Below are 7985 nucleotides of genomic sequence, written 5' to 3' on the forward strand. Positions count from 1 at the left end.
CAATAGGAGCACCAAGGATATAAGAGCGAAATTTATCTAAGGCAAATACTACTGCAAGCAATTCCTTCCCGGTGGTAGTGTAATTCATTTGAGCATCGTTTATGGTTTTGCTTGCATAGTAAATGACATATGGCTTATTATCCTTGCGTTGTCCTAGGACAGCTCCTATCGCATAGTCGCTAGCGTCGCACATAATCTCAAAAGGTAATGACCAATCGGGTGGTCGAACGATGGGTGCAGTGCTAAGCATAGACTTTAACTTCTCGAATGCATCTTGGCAAGTTTCAGTCCAATTGAACGATGTATCAAGGGATAGGAGGTTACATAATGGTCGAGCTACGACACTAAAGTCCTTGATGAACCTCCTATAAAATCCGGCGTGACCCAAAAATGATCTAATATCTCTAACCGTCTTGGGTGCAGGTAGCTTAGCAATTAAATCAGTCTTAGCTCTATCTACTTCCATGCCCTTCGATGAAACAATATGTCCTAAGACAATTTCCTTTGGCACCATGAAGTGACATTTCTCCCAATTCAGTATCAAATTCTTTTCTATACATCGAGCTAAGACTGCTTGTAAATGTGACAGGCAATCATCAAATGAGTCGCCAAAAATGGAGAAATCGTCCATGAACACTTTCAAAAATTTCTCGTTCATGTCTTCAAAGATGCTGAGAATGCATCTTTGGAATGTTGCAGGTGCATTACACAACCCAAATGGCATTCGTCGGAAACCAAATGTGCCAAAAGGACAAGTGAAGGTAGTCTTCTCTTGATCTTCTGGTGAAATTTCAATTTGATAATATCCCGAATAGCCATCGAGAAAACAATAGAAATCATGCCCTGCAACCCTCTCCAATACTTGGTCTAGGAAGGGTAGAGGAAAGTGATCCTTTCGTGTGACCAAATTCAGCTTTCGGTAGTCAACACACATGCGCCAACTCGTCGGGACACGAGTTGGAACTAGTTCACCTTGTTCATTTTCTACTACCGTCAAACCCGATTTCTTAGGAACGACTTGAGTAGGGCTTACCCACTTGCTGTCAGAAATTGGGTAAATAATACCCACGTCAAGCAACTTGAGGACTTCTGCCTTAACCACATCTCTCATTGTAGGATTTAACCTTCGTTGCATTTGCCTTGTGGTTTTGGCATTGTCCTCCAAATATATCCGGTGCGTGCAAATTAAGGGGCTAATTCCCTTCAAGTCGGCAATAGACCACCCTAAGGCTCCCTTATGATTTTTTAGAACACCAAGTAATTTTCTTTCTTGGATATGATCAAGTCCAGACGAGATAATTACAGGAAAAGTGTCATTAAGTCCAAGAAAGGCATACTTAAGTTCCTTTGGTAAGGGTTTTAATTCGAGCTTGGGTGCTTGCTCATGGGATGGTACTATTTTCGCCTCTTGAGGCGACAACCTCTCAAATTCTCCTACTTTCGGTCTCCACCTAGTGACCATCTTAATATCCAGATTATCCACAATAGGTGTGACTGACAAATCATCATCATTAGTTCCATTAAGACATTGATCAATTAAGCTATCATCGGATGGGTCTTTAATTGCTTTAGCTAACAAATATTCTTCTGCGATGGTTTCAACCCAATCAACCTCCTTACTCTCTTCGAAATCATTGGGTTGTTTGCACACATTAAAAATATTCAGTTCTAAGGTCATGTTACCAAAAGAAAGCTTCATGACGCCATTCCTACAATTAATTAATGCATTAGAAGTCGCAAGGAATGGACGTCCTAAAATGACCGGAATCTGAGATTGTGAGTTCGAAGCCGGATGTGTGTCCAATACAATAAAATCTACAGGAAAGTAGAACTTGTCTACTTGGACTAATACATCCTCGATAATCCCCCTTGGAATTTTAACTGATCTGTCAGCTAATTGCAAAGTGACGGAGGTTGGCTTCAACTCACCTAAACCAAGTTGCTCATAGACAGAATATGGCAACAAATTCACACTCGCCCCTAAATCTAACAATGCTCGCTCTATCCTAAAGTCACCTATGATGCATGAGATGGTTGGGCAATCTGGATCTTTATATTTAGGGAGAATGTTGTGCTGCAAAATAGCACTCACATTTTCAGTTAAAAATGCCTTCTTCTTAACATTTAATCGGCGCTTGACGGTACACAAGTCCTTCAAAAATTTGGCATATGAGGGTACTTGTTTGATTGCATCAAGAAGAGGTATATTGATTTTTACTTGTTTAAAAAGCTCAAGAATTTCAGAGTTAGGTTCGAGCTTTTGCAACGGCTTTAACCGTTGTGGAAAAGGTGGAGGAAAAGGACATTCAACTTTCTTAGTAGAAGTTGGGACCTCAACTTCTTCTTTGTCCCTTTCATCGACTTTGGGAGCATCAGAATTAGAAGTGACTTGCGGTCTCAATTGGACAGTTTGATCAATGACTTTCCCATTACGCAAAGTCATGATGCTCTTTGCATGCTCCGTATGCGATCTAGAAGGAGCCGTATTATTACTACCGTGCATTTGTGGGTTTGGTTGGGGTTGAGCTGGAAGCTTACCCTTCTCTTGGGTACTTAGGACGGTAGTCAACATTGACAATTGGTTCCTTATGTCTTCAAAATTTCGAGTATTTTGAGCATTGATATTAGCTTGACCTTGTAGAAAAGTTTGTATGGATTGCAAGGTATCCTCGATATTTGGCTTTTGAGAGGGTGGTGATGCAAAAGTAGGATGTGCAGGTGGAGGAGCTGAATGGTGTGACTGTTGAGGATGATCGTTTCTCCACCTAAAGTTTGGATGATTCTTCCAACCAGGGTTATAGGTATTCGAGTATGGATCGTTATAAGGCTTTTGGTAGGAGTTCATAGCATTTGCTTGATCGTGCAAGACTTCTTTGAATGCCGGTATGGTGGGACAATCTGTAGTAGTATGACCCGACATATCGCAGATACCACAACACTCGTTTCTAAGCTCTATAGTCTTGACAGGCTCAACCTTTCTAAGCTCAATTTCTTCTACCTTCCTAGTGAGGGCTGCCATTTTAGCGTGAAGATCATCATCAGTTCTGAGGTTGTAAAGGCCTCCCTGTACAGAGCTAGTAGGCTTAGGCAAAGACTTGTTGTTTCTATCCCCGTTATCCCAAAGTTGGGCAGTCTCAGCAAGGGAATCCAAATACTCCCATGCCTCATCAGGTTGTTTTTCTAAAAATCTACCATTGCACATGGTCTCTACAAACTGTTTCAACTGTGGAGATAAACCTTCATAAAAGAAGCTAATGGTTCTCCAAGTTTCGAATCCGTGATGAGGGCATGAGAGAAGAAGGTCTTTAAATCTTTCCCAACATTCATAAAATGTTTCATTATCTTTTTGTTGGAAATTGCTGATATGTCTTTTCAAAAAGTTGGTCCTTTGTGTGGGGAAGAACTTCTTTAAAAATTCTCTCTGCATATCTTGCCAATTTCTTATTGATCTAGGTCGCAACGAGTTTAGCCATGTTTTGGCCTTATCCTTTAGAGAGAAAGGGAACAATGTCAACTTGAGGACATCCTCGGTGACGTTCGGCACTCTAAATGTAATGCTCAATTCTTCAAAATCCTTTAAATGAAGATACGGACTTTCGGACTCTAACCCATGAAACTTGGGCAGCAATTGAATTACCCCGGGTTTGATATCAAAATGTCCTACATTATCAGGAAAAATTATGCATGAAGGCTGACTAGTCCTAGCTGGTTGTAGGTATTGTCTTAGAGTCATAACATGGGGTTCTCGTTCTCGATTGTGGTGACTCCCCGCATCTTCATTTAAATCAGCCATCTCACAAGGTGTGAGATATTGAGAAGGAATTTCAGAGGTATGTCCTAAGGGATGATCTAAAGTTGTACGACTTAATCGACCGGTGTCGTCCCTATTCCACTTTAACATGCAAAATATTTTCCTCTTTTTTTTTTTTTTTTTTAATATAAGTACCAACTAAAGATATCCTAAAACGACATCCTAAAACAAAAATCCTATTCACAATCAAACATGCAACAAAACATTACACCTCAATTTCTAATGTTTTTCTTAAATTTCTAGACAGCTCCTAACTGGTTTGAAGAGGGCACCTAAGCCTCCAATCCGGTCTAATGAACCGAGTTGACCAGGTAAGCTCCCAGGTAAGTGGAGGGGTCACGATGCGTTCGCAAAGGTCCCACTTAAAATCCACTTGCCTCGAACAGATGAATTGTCTCCCTTATAGGGACAAAGCTTGCCTAGACATCAACTAAGCCACAGAGCGAAATTGGTGCAACTTTCGGTGGTCTTCGTCCTATTGAGCTCGAATGTCCTTAGGGGCCAACGTCTAGTTGATTTTAGTTAAGCTTGGGACATTTATGCACTGGGGTGATTTTTGGGCTAAGGACGAGTGATGAAATCCCGACCTTATCTTTTTAAATAGGTTCAGCCCTTAGAATATTTTATGTTGATGCCTTACACTATATGCAACAATCAAGAGATTTTTTTTTTAAATATTTTATGGCATGACATTAAATTTCATTGAATAGGTGATCAAGCAAATTATTTCTTTCTTTTTTTTTAAATTTTATGAGTTGTAGTCTGAAATTTGAAATTTGAAATTTGAAATTTTAGGTTTTCCCTCTTTTTTTTTATTTTTGAATAATCACCCTTGATCTTTTCTTAAAGTTTTTCTTTCAAAAATTTTTAATTAGCAACAAGGGTTTGATGAGATATGATAACAATAAAATTCTGATTCTAAAAAAAAATAGAATCAGACCGTTCAGATTATCTAACAATGTGTCTTGCACTAGCTGACCAAATTTGAGTCAAATCAGACGGCTAATTTCTATGATATCAGAGTTTGATGCAAACTGTGCAGGGAATTAAAAATAGTAGTAAAGATGCAATTTTTTTTTTTCAAAAGAAAAATACTAACTACTAAGGTAAAAATTAAATCTAAAATTATACTAATAACTCAGCCGTTCTCCGGCAACGGCGCCAAAAACTTGGTGCAAAAATAAAACTGTTCTCCCAAGTGCAGGAGAATCGCACAAGTAGTATAACTCGGAAGTCCGAGGTCGATTCCTCAGGGAACGATCTATGGATTATTAGCTTAATTTCAGATTAATTGATTCAATAAACTTGTGGATTAAGATGATGGTTTGCAAATAGAAAATAAACCAGTAAATAGAGAGTCGAAGTTTGGATAGATTAAAATGGTGTAGGGATCCAGAATCTCCTTTAATAATATCAAGTTCATGCCATAAATTCTATGATTCTTTTGTTTTCTTTTAAAAATTATAAGCAGATAAAATTTAATTATTGAGTATGTTCTTGATAATATGAATTCTCTTTTTAAGCATTCAACGTGCCTTAGAACGTCAACGATGAATCAAATAATTGAGGAAGACATGTATCAATAAGCATAAATTATAAAAGAATTTTCAACATATGAGAATCATAACATAATCAAAAGATAAATCGTATAAAGCAAAGGATTAGAATTTACATCATGAACTCGGTACACCAAAGGATCCTCCTTCACCCATCACCAAGGATTTTAGCTCATCATCTTCCTCTCTCTTTCTCACTCTTTTTTTTTTTTTTAATAACAGAAACAGGGCATCCCCTGTTTCTTTCTATTTTTTTTTCTTTTTCTTACTACTGCAGCAGCCCGGCTCCTCTTTTCTTCTTCAATGGCTCCCCTGTTTTCTTCCTCAAATCCCCGGCTCCCCCTTTCGGATCAGAGGCCTCCTCATATAGATCGCCCCAGAGCCCATGGACAAGCTAGGATTCCCCTGATCGCGCGTGGAGGAGATTGCGGGCGGATCCGGCATTGAGAACGGACGCCGAGGATCGTGCAAGGGAGGCTGAGGTCTGGGAGATTCAAATGGATGAGAGCTGCGGCAGGATCTTCGAATGCTGGGAGGCGTGTGAAACGGGCGGAAGAAGGGGCGTTGATCGGGATGCTGGGATGCGGAAACGCTCGCTAACGGCTGGGATATTGCGGAGAAATGAAGCCGCGGACGCTTGGGACGCTTCATGGCTGGCTGGGACCATTCACGGGATGCTGTGGAGGAGGCGGACGGATCTTTGGACGCTGATTGCGGATGCCATGGTTCACGCTCGGGATGAGCGGATGGCTGGGACGTTTCACGGCTACCTGGGACGGATCGCGATCGCGGTAGCTGGAGCTGGAGCGTGTGAGGCGCAGGGTGAGCGGACGTGGTGGAGATGGGGTGCTGGGATACAGGGTCGCAAGCGGAAGGAGGAAGCTGGGAAGCGCCTTAAACGGGCGGAAGATGAGGGCCTTGATCGCGGGATCTGGATGAGGGGTTGCGGGAGATCAAATCACAGATCCGTTGCGGGCTTTTGGATCCTCCCGGATGATGAAATTAGACCCTTAGTGGATCCATCTTGTGCTGCCTCCGGATGGCTGCCATGTGTCCCTCGGGTGCAAGTGTGCTCGACCAGGTTCAATTCTATTCCAGTGTAATCAGGCTTGAAGTCAACCAAATGCACATTTAAACTCTGATTTACGATAATCTGTGCCAAATAAAATATAAAATTAATGCAGCCTTTTTATCATTATTTGTTAGCAATAAAATTAATTTAAGCAACGTGTATAACACACTTTTGTGCTCTCATCAAGAAGAATTTCATGAAACTTGGAAGAGATTTCGGGACCTAATCCGAAAATGCCCACATCATCAAATACCTAAATGGCAGCTAGTGCAATGTTTCTATGACGGATTGACTGAACGAAACCGTCAGATGATTGATGCTGCATGCGAGGGGACTTTCATGCTTCAAAATGAGCATGAAGCATGGCAATTATTTGAAAATCTTAATGAAAACTCCCTCCACCATGCTTCTTGTTCTCGTCAAGCACCACCGAGTTCTCAAAGAAAAGGGACCATTTGTGAAATAAGTCATTCTATGGACCTGTCTAGCAGGTAGATGCATTGTCCCATAAGATTGACCAACTGATGATAGGAGGACATGTCGTTAGCTCTTCCCAAGCACAAGTGTGTGCTATCTGTTCTAGCCCATCGCACCCTATTCATGAGTGCCCCTTGAAGGGTTCTAGCATGCTATAATGGGCAGCGGAAGCTAGGAATTTTAAAAATTTTTTGATAAAGTTTCTTAACATAAAATCCTTATAAGCCAAGATCACCTTAATGGAAGCAATCAAATAATATAATATAAATACAGAAATAGAAGAATACCTCTAACGCTAATCCAATGTGCAGAATTTTCACTAGGTGCCCAAGTGTTCACCCTCCAACGTTGATCCACATGAAAACTTGATTTAAGTCTTAAGCTCCAAAGACTTTGATCCTTAATGCAGAATTCTTCTAAAGAACTCTAATGGCTTGCTTTCCTTTCTTTCTATTTTTCTTTAACCTTCTAAAATCACTTCTAATCCTTTTGTCCTAAAGAAGACCACCTTGTCTTGGCTTAGGACACACTAGAAGCAATGCTAGAAAGAAAGAAACTAATGTAAGAAAGAAAGAAGAGAGGAGTGGGGTGGAGTTGGAATGATGAAACCCATGGAGTGCTAGCCTATTTATAATAGGTGTAGGGATGCATCTCCAAGGGATGCATCCCATCCACACATCCTCTCATGAAAGGGCATCATCTAAAGGGCCGTATCAAATAAGAGGAGGTGCAGATCAAGTGAGAAGGTGTATCAAATGATATGTCCTTTCATATGGTGCCATATTTTGACCAAGTCAACATCACATGCTAATCACATGTCCATCACGCCTCACCTCTTGATCTTTCATGATGATGATCCAAGGGCTCCAATGCAAGGCGCCATTCACTTGACCCATTATGTCTTCATCCAATGGTGGGATTAAGATCCAATGGTTAATTATGGTAGCCATCCTCTAACTCAATCCAATTGGGTTAAACCAACTCTCCATTATGTCTTCATCCAACGGTAGATCAAGATCTAACGGTCTAGATTGAATGATTTATTAAATCTAATCCAATTAGACTCAAA

The 7985-nt window shown here is 40.6% G+C and overlaps 1 non-coding gene across 1 annotated transcript; it reads left to right on the forward strand.

Annotated features, from left to right (window-relative positions):
- Window positions 1-3272: 3272 nt before the first annotated feature.
- Window positions 3273-3381, forward strand: LOC120110949. Its single transcript, XR_005512071.1, has one exon. It is a non-coding gene; the product is annotated as a small nucleolar RNA R71 (small nucleolar RNA).
- Window positions 3382-7985: the final 4604 nt, after the last annotated feature.

The sequence above is a fragment of the Phoenix dactylifera genome, chromosome 5 (assembly GCF_009389715.1).
Source record: "Phoenix dactylifera cultivar Barhee BC4 chromosome 5, palm_55x_up_171113_PBpolish2nd_filt_p, whole genome shotgun sequence".
Taxonomy (NCBI): domain Eukaryota; kingdom Viridiplantae; phylum Streptophyta; class Magnoliopsida; order Arecales; family Arecaceae; genus Phoenix; species Phoenix dactylifera.